Raw genomic sequence first — 18,450 nt, 5'->3', positions numbered from 1 at the left:
ATTGTTTGAACAGCCATGCCTTTATTGAAGACAACATCTTAACATTGTTTCCAATGAGTAAAATGTCATCAACATAAAGCACTAGAAAAACCACTGCATTTCCCTCACATCTCTTATACACGGATGCTTCGCTTGGACATTGATCAAATCCATACGACTGGACTGCCTGATCAAAGCGAATGTTCCAATACCTAGAAGCTTGTTTAAGTCCATATATGGACCTCTTCAGCTTACAAACAAGATGCTCTTGGCCTTCTTTAATGAATCCCTCTGGTTGCTGCATATAGATGGTTTCCTCAAGATTTCCATTAAGGAAAGCTGTCTTGACATCCATTTGCCAAATCTCATAATCGAGATGAGCTGCTATAGATAAAAGAATACGGATTGACTTAAGCATGACTACTGGCGAAAAGGTTTCCTCATAATCGATACCTTCTTTCTGAGTATACCCTTTCGCAACAAGTCTTGCTTTCCAGGCTTTCACCTTTTTGTCTGATCCCCTCTTTTTCTTGTAGACCCACTTACATCCAATAGGTTTTACACCTTTGGGTGGTTCCACGAGCTCCCAGACCTGATTAGAATACATTGATTCCATCTCAGAATCCATTGCCTTTTGCCAAAGACTTGCATCTTTGTCCTGTATTGCCTCTTCGTATGTCCGGGGATCATCATCGTGTTCACCAGAGACCAAGTCCGAACACTCTCCCAAAAACATGAATCTGTCGGGCTGTCGAACAACCCTCCCACTACGACGAGGAACTGGTGCGGTATTAGTGACCGGTTGCACAGTATGCTGTGGTTGTTCTACTTGTACTACAGGTTCATTATTCGTCCCTCCCACTAGTTCCTCTAAAACGATACTACTCTTGGGTTTGTGATTCATTATATAGTCTTTCTCTAAGAATCTTGCATTGGTGCTAACAGTGACATCCCGATCCTTAGGACTATAAAATAAATAACCTTTTGTTCCCATGGGGTAGCCTACAAACAGCTTTACTTCTGTACGAGATTCTAGCTTAGTCGCGTTCTTGTTCAGCACATGTGCTGGACAACCCCATATCCGAATGTGTCTCAGACTCGGTTTGTCCCCGGTCCACAATTCTAAAGGGGTTTTAGGAACCGACTTAGAAGGTACTAAGTTCAGAAGATAAGCTGCTGTCTCTAAGGCATGTCCCCAAAAGGACTTGGGTAAATCCGAATAACTCATCATCGATCTAACACTCTCTAAAAGAGTCCGGTTCCTTCTCTCTGCTACACCGTTCTGCTGGGGTGGGCCTGGTGCAGTCAACTGGGATTCTATCCCATTCTCTGATAAATATTCCCTGAATTCCCGAAGCAAGTATTCGCCACCACGATCAGATCGTAGTGACTTGATACTTTTATTATGTCGCTTCTCCGTTTTAGCTTTGTACTCTTTGAATTTCTCAAAGCACTCAGACTTACGGTGCAACAAATAAACGTATCCATATCTAGAATAATCGTCAATAAAAGTGACGAAATACTCATAACCACCTCTTGCTTGGATATTCATAGGTCCACATAAGTCAGAGTGAACCAATCCTAACACTTCTTTGGCTCTATTCCCCTTTGCCTTAAAAGGCCAATTGGTCATTTTACCTTCCAAGCAGGATTCACAAACTGGAAATGGCTCCACTGCCAATGAGCCTAAAGGCCCGTCTACTACCAGTCTTTGAATCCTCCTAAAGTTAATATGACCTAATCTCAAGTGCCAAAGATATGTTTGGTTCAAACTAGAAGGTTCCTTTCTTTTATTAGATGTAGAAGATGTGTTGTTCAATACCCTATGTTGTAGTTGCAGTGCGGGTTGACTAGGATTAATTATATACAAAGTGTCTTGCAATGTACCAGAACATATAATCCGTTTATTAATCATAATAGAAACATTATGATCCAAACAAACATTATAACCATCCATAGCAAGTTTAGAAACCGAAATCAAATTCCTTCTAAAAGAAGGTACATAAAGACAATTGTTCAAAACCAAAATCCTATCAGAACCAAAAGATAAATGAATAACTCCTACTGCAACTACTGCTACTTTCGTAGCATCTCCCATGAACACGTAGATCTCACCATCTCTAAGCATTCTGGATTGCTGGAACCCCTGCATAGAGTTACAAACATGATCAGTGGCTCCGGTATCTACACACCAAGTGCTCGTAGATATAGCCGCTACAAATGTTTCTGTAACTAGAGAAAGAGACATACCAGTATCGTTTGTCTTCTTAGGAAGAGGACAATCCTTTTTCCAGTGACCCGACTGCTTGCACCGGTAGCACTTCCCCTTAGGCTTTTTCACACCACCTTGAACTCCCACTGCCTTCACAGCTTTCTGTGTCTGAGCCTTTTTCTTCTTCTTATTGCCTTTCGGCTTAGAGGAAGAACCTTTCTCAGCCACATTCACTTGAACACTCTGGCGAAATAATCCTTCAGCTGCCTGAAGTTCTGTCAGCAGTTCCGCAAGACTATACTGCCTCTTGTTCATGTTGTAATTCAAGCGGAACTGCTCAAAACTCTTGGGCAAGCTCATAAGGATAATGTCAATCTGGGTTTCCCCGTCAAGCTCTGCACCAAGGATCTCTATCTCATTCAGATGTGACATCATCTTGAGAACATGATCCCTTACAGGTGTACCTTCAGCCATCTGAGTGTTCATTAAAGCCTTCATGGTTACTTGCCTAGCAGCCCTATTCTGATCTCCAAAAAGTTCTTTGAAATTAAAGAGCATATCCGAAGCAGTGGCCATAGCCTGATGCTGATGCTGCAAAACACCCGACATTGCTGTCAGAATGTAACATCGCGACATCTCATCAGCCTTTATCCACCGCTTATAATACTCTTTCTCCTCATCAGGAGCATCAGCAGAGGGCTGCTAAGGCTTGGGTTCATAAGTGCAAAACTTGTACTCCTCAGCAGTCAACACAATGTCCAAATTACGTTTCCATTCAATATAGTTAGGTCCGGTAAGTTTGTTATCCTTAAGTATGGTGAATAGTGGATTAAAGCCCATTTTATCCTGAGAATCATGCATAAAAAAATTACATTACACATAAAGAAGGGTGCATTGAAAATTAAGACCTATTGGTTCCTCTAACAATTATTAAAATTAAATGCACTAACGTTTAAACACCATAAGTTTCTGGTACGTCACGATAGGTGACATGTATACAACCTAAATTTGTTTAAACGTTACTTCGGTCCTATTACTAAACAATAAGCCACGTTAGGGTGGTCTATATTATTTTTCATAGCTAAGTGTATACCATCATCAAATCTTAAATTATCCGAAACCTATGGAACTTGGTACGCCACGATGGGCGGCATGTATACCTTCCAATATTCCTCGAATAAAATACTTCAATTCAATATTCGTGTCTGGTTTGACTTCTAGGCAGTGGAGGAGTCACATCGGTCTCACTTAATACCCATAAGCCTTAGAAATCGCCCCAAATCAGAGATAAAGAAAATTCGTATCTATTCGTATTAATTTAAGAAGTTTGTTCCAGTAATATCTATAACATTCTAGACACCATAAATTACATGCCACGATGGGTGACGTATACATAATTTATATTCGTCTTTATGTTAAATTACATACAAACAATGATGTAGACCATGGGATTTAATATCATATTAACTCCCTCTCCCACTTAGAATTTAGTTTGAGGATTTTAATCTAGATGCATCGCCCTATGTTATTTCTTCGAAGTCCACATGCATACTATCATGGTAATAGCAACAGAAAGAACACATAACATGGCAGCATACTAGCATGATTAAAGCATTAATTAAAAACATCCCTATGTCCATGTCATTCTAGCATGCGAAGGGTTAGTATCACATGGCATAACAACACAAACAAGAAACACATAATAACAATAATCAATAATCATAATAAAACACATCCACTATTATGGCCCCGGAAAAATCAGCTTCGAAATCAGCTTCCAGAAAACTTGGAGAGCCCGTTTGGAGGCCGGTCAGGCCTTCCAATGACATTCCGGGCCAGGCCCAATGTCATTAAATATTAATTCTATCCACTAAAGAACTAATATTTGCACTACCTTTCGTAATTCCGTAAATTAATTATTTAATTCGGTTCCCATATTAATTGCTTATAAATTCCCCATGTTTAAGATATCGCATGTCCATTAATTAAATTAATTTCTGACAATTAATTTAATTAATATCTTTTATCCTTGATCATCCACTCAACCTTGTAATTATGCAAGAACAAATCTGCCTGCAGGACTAAAGCATAATTATCTTTATGAGCTTTCAAAAGGACATCATCACCCGAATATATTTTTCGGACACGGTTTCCTTTTATAGTCAATATCCCACTCTGTATATAATGTCATTGCCCAATACATAAATTCGTAATTTAAAATAAATTACTTAATTTATGAGTCAAGGCATGTGAATTAAATACAAGTGTCAATCACTATATCCGGATTAAGAACTTAAGCATTAATAACATCATAGAATCTTAGTTCTTTATTGTCAGAATTAAAGAAACAATTATTCTACTATTTTGATCCCGTTCAATATACACAAAGTATATAAGTATTATTCAATAGTCAAGATAAACTATTTCCAAATAATACTTCAGCCGTTCCAGTGGTTTGTCTAACACCACCTCGACTGTGAACCCTTATTATATTATATAAGGAGTCTGACAATCTAATCTTCTGCTATCCCATTTGATACTAGATTGTCTACAATATATAATATACAGACAATGTGAAAACATGCATTCAAGATTCTCAAATAATTGCTATATACTTCAAATGAATATATCAGTATAACCCTAACAGGCCCTGCGTTTTATGATATTAATTGAAAGTTCGAACAGAATATTAACCTTAATCGCTACGGCGCAAGCGATTCAAATCCACGTCTTCTACTGTTTTCCTTGATTCTCCTTGGACGAAGTGTGGCCTTCGATCTCCCAAGGTGTGCCTCTCCTTAAAGCTCCGAAAACCCAAAACCCTAGCTGTCTCCTTGAGAAAAACGTCTGCCTCTCTCAAACTCTAGGATGAATTCGTTTTGGTGTGTCTTTCAGCTTTAGGAGAACGAGAATATATATAGGCTACAGTAAGGATCATGGACCATTAGGTCAGGCCTTCTAATGACATTCCGGGCCAGGCCCAATGTCATTAAGTGTCTGTTTGGGGTTGTAGTTGGCAACCACAACAGCAGCTTTTTGTCTAAAAGCTGGTCCAAAACTGTTTGGTAAAGTTTAACCCAGCTTTTTCTAACCGTGCTTTTTGTCCAAAAGCTGCTTTTACAGAAAGCTGGTATACCCCTGCTTTTCACAAAAGCGGCTGTTACGCCCAGCTGCTACAGGTCTTGACATCGAACCCGGGCACATGCAAACTTTTTTTATAACTATACCGTAATTGTTACACTTTAAACAAAACAACAAAACAATACAATATGTATAATTTTTTTTTATTATAACTTGGATTATTGGTATGTGGAATTTTTTGTAATAAATTTAAAAAGAAAACTCAAAATGAATTATTAAAATAAATTTGGTTGTTGTTTAAATGAATTTTAAGATTATTTTTGGTTTTAATAAATTTGTTGTTTAAAAAAATAAATTATAATATAGTGGTAAAAATTAAATATGGTGAGTAACATACATTAAACGAAGAAGAAAATTATATTACTTTATAAAATATAATTTTAAGTAGTATATTTTGGTAAAATGTAAATTATATAATTTTATTTATATTTATATTTGAATATAAAATGTAAATGATGCGTTTCTATTGAAATTTTTTTACAAAAATTATATAAATTGAAAATATATTATTACAAATTATGAAATATATATTATTACAAATTATACATATACTAATAACATATTTTTCTAAAAAAACACATACATGAAACAAAATAATGAAGTTAAATTTTAAAGAAAGCTTTGCATCTGTTACTCTTCAAATTGAAGAAAATTATTTGAAGAAAACTTGCAGTACACACACACGTAAAAAAATACTTTATTATCATAATAATGTATTATAGTATATAACAATGACTTACCTTTTTATTAAGATAATAATTATGTAAAGATGATATAATTATTTTTTTTATTTTATAATTTTACACAATCATATTTGTTGTTCAATATTTGTTTCATAATGAATAAAAGATTATTTTATTTAAAATTATAACTCTAAACAACACTTTAACAAAAAGTTTACCAAACAGTTTGTTTTCAGCTTTTACTCAAACAGCACATTTGAAATCAAGTTTACCAAACAGTCTCAGTTTTTACAAACAGCACTTTTTTTTACCAGCACTTTTACTCACACCAACAGCAATTTGTAACAGCACTCCCAAACAGACCCTAAATATTAATTCAATCCACTAAAGAATTAATATTTGCACTACCTTTCCTAATTCCGTAAATTAATTATTTAATTCGGCTCCCATATTAATTGCTTATAAATTCCCCATGTTTAAGATATCGCATGTCCATTAATTAATTTAATTTCTGACAATTAATTTAATCAATATCTTTTATCCTTGATCATCCACTCAACCTTATAATTATGCAAGAACAAATCTGCCTGCAGGACTAAAGCATAATTATCTTTATGAGCTTTCAAGAGGACATCATCACCTGAATATATTTTTCGGACACGGTTTTCTTCTATAGTCAATATCCCACTCTGTATATAATGTCATTGCCCAATACACAAATTCGTAATTTAAAATAAATTACTTAACTTATGAGTCAAGGCATGTGCATTAAATACAAGTGTCAATCGCTATATCCGGATTAAGAACTTAAGCATTAATAACATCATAGAATCTTAGTTCTTTATTGTCAGAATTAAAGAAACAATTATTCTACTATTTTGATCTCGTTCAATATACACAAAGTATATAAGTATTATTCAATAGTCAAGATAAACTATTTCCAAATAATACTTCAGTCGTTCCAATGGTTTGTCTAACACCATTTAGACTGTGAACCTTTATTATATTATATAAGGAACTCGACAATCTAATCTTCTGCTATCCCATTTGATACTAGATTGTCTACAATATATAATATACAGACAATGTGAAAACATGCATTCAAGATACTCAAATAATTGTTATATACTTCAAACGAATATTTCAGTATAACCCCAACAGTTACAAGTTGTTTTAAAATTCAAACGTGTCTAGAATGAAGCTACAAGTTGTTTTCAACTTCAATCTAGTCAATAATGAAGCTACAAGTTGTTTCCGGGCTCAAACGAGTCAAAAATGAAACTACAAGTTGATTTTCATTTCAAACACCCGAAAATGAAGCTACAAGTTGTTTTAAAATTAAAACGAGTGTGGAATGAAGCTACAAGTTGTTTCCAACTTCAATCTAGTATATAATGAAGCTACAAGTTGTTTCCAACTTTAATCTAGTCAATAATGAAGCTACAAATTGGTTCCGGGCTCTAACGAGCCAAGAATGAAACTACAAAGTGAATCCAATTTTAAACAACTGAAAATGAAGCTACAAGTTGTTTTCAACTTCAAACGGGTCTGGAATGAAGCTACAAGTTGTTTCCAACTTCAAACTAGTCAATAATGAAGTTACAAGTTGTTTCCGGGCTCAAATGAGCCCAGAATGAAACTACAAATTGATTCCAATTTCAAACAACCGAAAATGAAGCTACAAGTTGTTTTCAACTTCAAACGAGTCTAGAATGAAGCTACAAGTTGATTCTAACTTCAATCTAGTCAATAATGAAGCTACGAGTTGTTTCCGGGCTCAAACGAGCAGAGAATGAAACTACAAATTGATTCCAATTTCAAACAACCGAAAATAAAGCTACAAGTCGTTTCAAAATTCAAACGAGTCTGGAATGAAGCTACAAGTTGTTTCCAACTTTAATCTAGTCAATAATGAAGCTACAAGTTGTTTCCAACTTTAATCTAGTCAATAATGAAGCTACAAGTTGTTTTCGGGCTCAAACGAGTCAGGAATGAAACTACAAGTTGATTCCAATTTCAAACAACCGAAAATGAAGCTACAAGTTGTTTTCAACTTCAAACGGATCTGTAATGAAGCTACAAGTTGTTTTAAACTTCAATCTAGTCAATAATGAAGCTACGAGTTGTTTCCGGGCTCAAACGAGCAGAGAATGAAACTACAAATTGATTCCAATTTCAAACAACCGAAAATAAAGCTACAAGTCGTTTCAAAATTCAAACGAGTCTGGAATGAAGCTACAAGTTGTTTCCAACTTTAATCTAGTCAATAATGAAGCTACAAGTTGTTTCCAACTTCAATCTAGTCAATAATGAAGCTACAAGTTGTTTCCGGTCTCAAACGAGTCAAGAATGAAAGTACAAATTGATTCCAATTTCAAAAAACCGAAAATGAAGCTACAAGTTGTTTTCAACTTCAAACGAGTCTGGAATGAAGCTACAAGTTGTTTCCAACTTCAATCTAGTCAATAATGAAGCTACAAGTTGTTTTCGGGCTCAATCAAGCCAAGAATGAAACTACAAGTTGATTACAATTTCAAACAACTGAAAATGAGGCTACAAGTTGTTTTCAACTTCAAACGGGTCTGGAATGAAGCTACAAGTTGTTTCAAACTTCAATCTAGTCAATAATGAAGCAACAAGTTTTTTCCGGGCTCAAACAAGCCAAGAATGAAACTACAAGTTGTTTCCAACTTCAATCTATTCAATAATGAAGCTACAAGTTGTTTCCAACTTCAATCTAGTCAATAATGGAGCTACAAGTTGTTTCCGGGCTCAAACGAGCCAATAATGAAACTACTAATTGATTCCAATTTCAAACAACCGAAAATGAAGCTACAATTTGTTTTCAACTTCAAACGAGTCTCGAATGAAGCTACAAGTTGTTTCCAACTTCAATCTAGTCAATAATGAAGCTACAAGTTGTTTCCGGGCTCAAACGAATCAAGAATGAAAGTACAAGTTGATTCCAATTTCAAACAACCGAAAATGAAGCTACAAGTTGTTTCAAAATTCAAACGAGTCTGGAATGAAGCTACAAGTTGTTTCCAACTTCAATCTAGTCGATAATGAAGCTACAAGTTGTTTCCGGGCTCAAACGAGCCAAAAATGAAACTACAAGTTGATTCCAATTTCAAACACCCGAAAATGAAGCTACAAGTTGTTTTAAAATTAAAACGAGTATGAAATGAAGCTACAAGTTGTTTCCAACTTCAATCTAGTCTATAATGAAGCTACAAGTTGTTTCCAACTTTAATCTAGTTAATAATGAAGCTACAAGTTGTTTTCGGGCTCAAACGAGTCAAATGAAACTACAAGTTGATTCCAATTTCAAACAACCGAAAATGAAGCTACAAGATTTTTTCAACTTCAAACGGATCTGGAATGAAGCTACAAGTTGTTTCAAACTTCAATCTAGTCAATGATGAGGCTACAAGTTGTTTCCGGGCTCAAACAAGCCAAGAATAAAACTACTAGTTGATTCCAATTTTAAACAACCAAAAATGAAGTTACAAGTTGTTTTAAAATTCAAACGTGTCTCGAATGAAGCTAGAAGTTGTTTTCAACTTCAATCTAGTCAATAGTGAAGCTGCAAGTTGTTTCCGGGCTCAAACGAGTCAAAAATGAAACTACAAGTTGATTCTAATTTCAAACACCCGAAAATGAAGCTACAAGTTGTTTTAAAATTAAAACGAGTGTGGAATGAAGCTCCAAGTTGTTTCCAACTTCAATCTAGTATATAATGAAGCTACAAGTTGTTTCCAACTTTAATCTAGTCAATAATGAAGCTACAAGTTGGTTCCGGGCTCTAACGAGCCAAGAATGAAACTACAAATTGAATCCAATTTCAAACAACTGAAAATGAAGCTACAAGTTGTTTTCAACTTCAAACGGGTCTGGAATGTAGCTACAAGCTGTTTCCAACTTCAATCTAGTCAATAATGAAGTTACAAGTTGTTTCCGGGCTCAAATAAGCCAAGAATGAAACTACAAATTGATTCCAATTTCAAACAACCGAAAATGAAGCTACAAGTTGTTTTCAACTTCAAACGAGTCTGGAATGAAGCTAAAAGTTGTTTTAAACTTCAATCTAGTCAATAATGAAGCTACGAGTTGTTTCCGGGCTCAAACGAGCCAAGAATGAAACTACAAATTGATTCCAATTTCAAACAACCGAAAATAAAGCTACAAGTCGTTTCAAAATTCAAACGAGTCTGGAATGAAGCTACAAGTTGTTTCCAACTTCAATCTAGTCAATAATGAAGCTACAAGTTGTTTCCAACTTGAATCTAGTCAATAATGAAGCTACAAGTTGTTTTCGGGCTCAAACGAGTCAGGAATGAAACTACAAGTTGATTCCAATTTCAAACAACCGAAAATGAAGTTACAAGTTGTTTCAAAATTCAAACGAGTCTGGAATGAAGCTACAAGTTGTTTCCAACTTCAATCTAGTCGATAAGGAAGCTACAAGTTGTTTCCGGGCTCAAACGAGCCAAAAATGAAACTACAAGTTGATTCCAATTTCAAACACCCGAAAATGAAGCTACAAGTTGTTTTAAAATTAAAACGAGTGTGGAATGAAGCTCCAAGTTGTTTCCAACTTCAATCTAGTATATAATGAAGCTACAAGTTGTTTCCAACTTTAATCTAGTCAATAATGAAGCTACAAGTTGGTTCCGGGCTCTAACGAGCCAAGAATGAAACTACAAATTGAATCCAATTTCAAACAACTGAAAATGAAGCTACAAGTTGTTTTCAACTTCAAACGGGTCTGGAATGAAGCTACAAGTTGTTTCCAACTTCAATCTAGTCAATAATGAAGCAACAAGTTGTTTCCGGGCTCAAATAAGCCAAGAATGAAACTACAAATTGATACCAATTTCAAACAACCGAAAATGAAGCTACAAGTTGTTTTCAACTTCAAACGAGTCTAGAATGAAGCTACAAGTTGATTCTAACTTCAATCTAGTCAATAATGAAGCTACGAGTTGTTTCCGGGCTCAAACGAGCAGAGAATGAAACTACAAATTGATTCCAATTTCAAACAACCGAAAATAAAGCTACAAGTCGTTTCAAAATTCAAACGAGTCTGGAATGAAGCTACAAGTTGTTTCCAACTTTAATCTAGTCAATAATGAAGCTACAAGTTGTTTCCAACTTTAATCTAGTCAATAATGAAGCTACAAGTTGTTTTCAGGCTCAAACGAGTCAGGAATGAAACTACAAGTTGATTCCAATTTCAAACAACCGAAAATGAAGCTACAAGTTGTTTTCAACTTCAAACGGATCTGTAATGAAGCTACAAGTTGTTTTAAACTTCAATCTAGTCAATAATGAAGCTACGAGTTGTTTCCGGGCTCAAACGAGCAGAGAATGAAACTACAAATTGATTCCAATTTCAAACAACCGAAAATAAAGCTACAAGTCGTTTCAAAATTCAAACGAGTCTGGAATGAAGCTACAAGTTGTTTCCAACTTTAATCTAGTCAATAATGAAGCTACAAGTTGTTTCCAACTTCAATCTAGTCAATAATGAAGCTACAAGTTGTTTCCGGTCTCAAACGAGTCAAGAATGAAAGTACAAATTGATTCCAATTTCAAAAAACCGAAAATGAAGCTACAAGTTGTTTTCAACTTCAAACGAGTCTGGAATGAAGCTACAAGTTGTTTCCAACTTCAATCTAGTCAATAATGAAGCTACAAGTTGTTTTCGGGCTCAATCAAGCCAAGAATGAAACTACAAGTTGATTACAATTTCAAACAACTGAAAATGAGGCTACAAGTTGTTTTCAACTTCAAACGGGTCTGGAATGAAGCTACAAGTTGTTTCAAACTTCAATCTAGTCAATAATGAAGCTACAAGTTTTTTCCGGGCTCAAACAAGCCAAGAATGAAACTACAAGTTTTTTCCAACTTCAATCTATTCAATAATGAAGCTACAAGTTGTTTCCAACTTCAATCTAGTCAATAATGGAGCTACAAGTTGTTTCCGGGCTCAAACGAGCCAATAATGAAACTACTAATTGATTCCAATTTCAAACAACCGAAAATGAAGCTACAATTTGTTTTCAACTTCAAACGAGTCTCGAATGAAGCTACAAGTTGTTTCCAACTTCAATCTAGTCAATAATGAAGCTACAAGTTGTTTCCGGGCTCAAACGAATCAAGAATGAAAGTACAAGTTGATTCCAATTTCAAACAACCGAAAATGAAGCTACAAGTTGTTTCAAAATTCAAACGAGTCTGGAATGAAGCTACAAGTTGTTTCCAACTTCAATCTAGTCGATAATGAAGCTACAAGTTGTTTCCGGGCTAAAACGAGCCAAAAATGAAACTACAAGTTGATTCCAATTTCAAACACCCGAAAATGAAGCTACAAGTTGTTTTAAAATTAAAACGAGTATGAAATGAAGCTACAAGTTGTTTCCAACTTCAATCTAGTCTATAATGAAGCTACAAGTTGTTTCCAACTTTAATCTAGTTAATAATGAAGCTACAAGTTGTTTTCGGGCTCAAACGAGTCAAATGAAACTACAAGTTGATTCCAATTTCAAACAACCGAAAATGAAGCTACAAGATTTTTTCAACTTCAAACGGATCTGGAATGAAGCTACAAGTTGTTTCAAACTTCAATCTAGTCAATGATGAGGCTACAAGTTGTTTCCGGGCTCAAACAAGCCAAGAATAAAACTACTAGTTGATTCCAATTTTAAACAACCGAAAATGAAGTTACAAGTTGTTTTAAAATTCAAACGTGTCTCGAATGAAGCTACAAGTTGTTTTCAACTTCAATCTAGTCAATAGTGAAGCTGCAAGTTGTTTCCGGGCTCAAACGAGTCAAAAATGAAACTACAAGTTGATTCTAATTTCAAACACCCGAAAATGAAGCTACAAGTTGTTTTAAAATTAAAACGAGTGTGGAATGAAGCTCCAAGTTGTTTCCAACTTCAATCTAGTATATAATGAAGCTACAAGTTGTTTCCAACTTTAATCTAGTCAATAATGAAGCTACAAGTTGGTTCCGGGCTCTAACGAGCCAAGAATGAAACTACAAATTGAATTCAATTTCAAACAACTGAAAATGAAGCTACAAGTTGTTTTCAACTTCAAACGGGTCTGGAATGTAGCTACAAGCTGTTTCCAACTTCAATCTAGTCAATAATGAAGCTACAAGTTGTTTCCGGGCTCAAATAAGCCAAGAATGAAACTACAAATTGATTCCAATTTCAAACAACCGAAAATGAAGCTACAAGTTGTTTTCAACTTCAAACGAGTCTGGAATGAAGCTAAAAGTTGTTTTAAACTTCAATCTAGTCAATAATGAAGCTACGAGTTGTTTCCGGGCTCAAACGAGCCAAGAATGAAACTACAAATTGATTCTAATTTCAAACAACCGAAAATAAAGCTACAAGTCGTTTCAAAATTCAAACGAGTCTGGAATGAAGCTACAAGTTGTTTCCAACTTCAATCTAGTCAATAATGAAGCTACAAGTTGTTTCCAACTTGAATCTAGTCAATAATGAAGCTACAAGTTGTTTTCGGGCTCAAACGAGTCAGGAATGAAACTACAAGTTGATTCCAATTTCAAACAACCGAAAATGAAGTTACAAGTTGTTTCAAAATTCAAACGAGTCTGGAATGAAGCTACAAGTTGTTTCCAACTTCAATCTAGTCGATAAGGAAGCTACAAGTTGTTTCCGGGCTCAAACGAGCCAAAAATGAAACTACAAGTTGATTCCAATTTCAAACACCCGAAAATGAAGCTACAAGTTGTTTTAAAATTAAAACGAGTGTGGAATGAAGCTCCAAGTTGTTTCCAACTTCAATCTAGTATATAATGAAGCTACAAGTTGTTTCCAACTTTAATCTAGTCAATAATGAAGCTACAAGTTGGTTCCGGGCTCTAACGAGCCAAGAAGGAAACTACAAATTGAATCCAATTTCAAACAACTGAAAATGAAGCTACAAGTTGTTTTCAACTTCAAACGGGTCTGGAATGAAGCTACAAGTTGTTTCCAACTTCAATCTAGTCAATAATGAAGCAACAAGTTGTTTCCGGGCTCAAATAAGCCAAGAATGAAACTACAAATTGATTCCAATTTCAAACAACCGAAAATGAAGCTACAAGTTGTTTTCAACTTCAAACGAGTCTAGAATGAAGCTACAAGTTGATTCTAACTTCAATCTAGTCAATAATGAAGCTACGAGTTGTTTCCGGGCTCAAACGAGCAGAGAATGAAACTACAAATTGATTCCAATTTCAAACAACCGAAAATAAAGCTACAAGTCGTTTCAAAATTCAAACGAGTCTGGAATGAAGCTACAAGTTGTTTCCAACTTTAATCTAGTCAATAATGAAGCTACAAGTTGTTTCCAACTTTAATCTAGTCAATAATGAAGCTACAAGTTGTTTTCAGGCTCAAACGAGTCAGGAATGAAACTACAAGTTGATTCCAATTTCAAACAACCGAAAATGAAGCTACAAGTTGTTTTCAACTTCAAACGGATCTGTAATGAAGCTACAAGTTGTTTTAAACTTCAATCTAGTCAATAATGAAGCTACGAGTTGTTTCCGGGCTCAAACGAGCAGAGAATGAAACTACAAATTGATTCCAATTTCAAACAACCGAAAATAAAGCTACAAGTCGTTTCAAAATTCAAACGAGTCTGGAATGAAGCTACAAGTTGTTTCCAACTTTAATCTAGTCAATAATGAAGCTACAAGTTGTTTCCAACTTCAATCTAGTCAATAATGAAGCTACAAGTTGTTTCCGGTCTCAAACGAGTCAAGAATGAAAGTACAAATTGATTCCAATTTCAAAAAACCGAAAATGAAGCTACAAGTTGTTTTCAACTTCAAACGAGTCTGGAATGAAGCTACAAGTTGTTTCCAACTTCAATCTAGTCAATAATGAAGCTACAAGTTGTTTTCGGGCTCAATCAAGCCAAGAATGAAACTACAAGTTGATTACAATTTCAAACAACTGAAAATGAGGCTACAAGTTGTTTTCAACTTCAAACGGGTCTGGAATGAAGCTACAAGTTGTTTCAAACTTCAATCTAGTCAATAATGAAGCTACAAGTTTTTTCCGGGCTCAAACAAGCCAAGAATGAAACTACAAGTTTTTTCCAACTTCAATCTATTCAATAATGAAGCTACAAGTTGTTTCCAACTTCAATCTAGTCAATAATGGAGCTACAAGTTGTTTCCGGGCTCAAACGAGCCAATAATGAAACTACTAATTGATTCCAATTTCAAACAACCGAAAATGAAGCTACAATTTGTTTTCAACTTCAAACGAGTCTCGAATGAAGCTACAAGTTGTTTCCAACTTCAATCTAGTCAATAATGAAGCTACAAGTTGTTTCCGGGCTCAAACGAATCAAGAATGAAAGTACAAGTTGATTCCAATTTCAAACAACCGAAAATGAAGCTACAAGTTGTTTCAAAATTCAAACGAGTCTGGAATGAAGCTACAAGTTGTTTCCAACTTCAATCTAGTCGATAATGAAGCTACAAGTTGTTTCCGGGCTAAAACGAGCCAAAAATGAAACTACAAGTTGATTCCAATTTCAAACACCCGAAAATGAAACTACAAGTTGTTTTAAAATTAAAACGAGTATGAAATGAAGCTACAAGTTGTTTCCAACTTCAATCTAGTCTATAATGAAGCTACAAGTTGTTTCCAACTTTAATCTAGTTAATAATGAAGCTACAAGTTGTTTTCGGGCTCAAACGAGTCAAATGAAACTACAAGTTGATTCCAATTTCAAACAACCGAAAATGAAGCTACAAGATTTTTTCAACTTCAAACGGATCTGGAATGAAGCTACAAGTTGTTTCAAACTTCAATCTAGTCAATGATGAGGCTACAAGTTGTTTCCGGGCTCAAACAAGCCAAGAATAAAACTACTAGTTGATTCCAATTTTAAACAACCGAAAATGAAGTTACAAGTTGTTTTAAAATTCAAACGTGTCTCGAATGAAGCTACAAGTTGTTTTCAACTTCAATCTAGTCAATAGTGAAGCTGCAAGTTGTTTCCGGGCTCAAACGAGTCAAAAATGAAACTACAAGTTGATTCTAATTTCAAACACCCGAAAATGAAGCTACAAGTTGTTTTAAAATTAAAACGAGTGTGGAATGAAGCTCCAAGTTGTTTCCAACTTCAATCTAGTATATAATGAAGCTACAAGTTGTTTCCAACTTTAATCTAGTCAATAATGAAGCTACAAGTTGGTTCCGGGCTCTAACGAGCCAAGAATGAAACTACAAATTGAATCCAATTTCAAACAACTGAAAATGAAGCTACAAGTTGTTTTCAACTTCAAACGGGTCTGGAATGTAGCTACAAGCTATTTCCAACTTCAATCTAGTCAATAATGAAGCTACAAGTTGTTTCCGGGCTCAAATAAGCCAAGAATGAAACTACAAATTGATTCCAATTTCAAACAACCGAAAATGAAGCTACAAGTTGTTTTCAACTTCAAACGAGTTTGGAATGAAGCTAAAAGTTGTTTCCAACTTTAATCTAGTCAATAATGAAGCTACGAGTTGTTTCCGGGCTCAAACGAGCCAAGAATGAAACTACAAATTGATTCCAATTTCAAACAACCGAAAATAAAGCTACAAGTCGTTTCAAAATTCAAACGAGTCTGGAATGAAGCTACAAGTTGTTTCCAACTTCAATCTAGTCAATAATGAAGCTACAAGTTGTTTCCAACTTGAATCTAGTCAATAATGAATCTACAAGTTGTTTTCGGGCTCAAACGAGTCAGGAATGAAACTACAAGTTGATTCCAATTTCAAACAACCGAAAATGAAGTTACAAGTTGTTTCAAAATTCAAACGAGTCTGGAATGAAGCTACAAGTTGTTTCCAACTTCAATCTAGTCGATAATGAAGCTACAAGTTGTTTCCGGGCTCAAACGAGCCAAAAATGAAACTACAAGTTGATTCCAATTTCAAACACCCGAAAATGAAGCTACAAGTTGTTTTAAAATTAAAACGAGTGTGGAATGAAGCTCCAAGTTGTTTCCAACTTCAATCTAGTATATAATGAAGCTACAAGTTGTTTCCAACTTTAATCTAGTCAATAATGAAGCTACAAGTTGGTTCCGGGCTCTAACGAGCCAAGAATGAAACTACAAATTGAATCCAATTTCAAACAACTGAAAATGAAGCTACAAGTTGTTTTCAACTTCAAACGGGTCTGGAATGAAGCTACAAGTTGTTTCCAACTTCAATCTAGTCAATAATGAAGCAACAAGTTGTTTCCGGGCTCAAATAAGCCAAGAATGAAACTACAAATTGATTCCAATTTCAAACAACCGAAAATGAAGCTACAAGTTGTTTTCAACTTCAAACGAGTCTGGAATGAAGCTAAAAGTTGTTTCCAACTTCAATCTAGTCAATAATGAAGCTACGAGTTGTTTCCGGGCTCAAACGAGCCAAGAATGAAACTACAAATTGATTCCAATTTCAAACAACCGAAAATAAAGCTACAAGTCGTTTCAAAATTCAAACGAGTCTGGAATGAAGCTACAAGTTGTTTCCAACTTCAATCTAGTCAATAATGAAGCTACAAGTTGTTTCCAACTTGAATCTAGTCAATAATGAAGCTACAAGTTGTTTTCGGGCTCAAACGAGTCAGGAATGAAACTACAAGTTGATTCCAATTTCAAACAACCGAAAATGAAGTTACAAGTTGTTTTAAAATTCAAACGTGTCTGGAATGAAGCTAAAAGTTGTTTCCAACTTCAATCTAGTCAATAATGAAGCTACAAGTTGCTTCCGGGCTCAAACGAGTCAAGAATGAAACTGCAAGTTGATTCCAATTTCAAACAACCGAAAATGAAGTTACAAGTTGTTTTAAAATTCAAACGTGTCTGGAATGAAGCTAAAAGTTGTTTCCAACTTCAATCTAGTCAATAATGAAGCTACAAGTTGCTTCCGGGCTCAAACGAGTCAGGAATGAAACTACAAATTGATTCCAATTTCAAACAACCGAAAATAAAGCTACAAGTCGTTTCAAAATTCAAACGAGTCTGGAATGAAGCTACAAGTTGTTTCCAACTTCAATCTAGTCAATAATGAAGCTACAAGTTGTTTCCAACTTGAATCTAGTCAATAATGAAGCTACAAGTTGTTTTCGGGCTCAAACGAGTCAGGAATGAAACTACAAGTTGATTCCAATTTCAAACAACCGAAAATGAAGTTACAAGTTGTTTCAAAATTCAAACGAGTCTGGAATGAAGCTACAAGTTGTTTCCAACTTCAATCTAGTCGATAATGAAGCTACAAGTTGTTTCCGGGCTCAAACGAGCCAAAAATGAAACTACAAGTTGATTCCAATTTCAAACACCCGAAAATGAAGCTACAAGTTGTTTTAAAATTAAAACGTGTATGAAATGAAGCTACAAGTTGTTTCCAACTTCAA

The sequence above is a fragment of the Daucus carota genome, chromosome 3, assembly GCF_001625215.2.
Source record: "Daucus carota subsp. sativus chromosome 3, DH1 v3.0, whole genome shotgun sequence".
Lineage (NCBI taxonomy): Eukaryota > Viridiplantae > Streptophyta > Magnoliopsida > Apiales > Apiaceae > Daucus > Daucus carota.
This window is presented reverse-complemented; position numbering follows the sequence as displayed.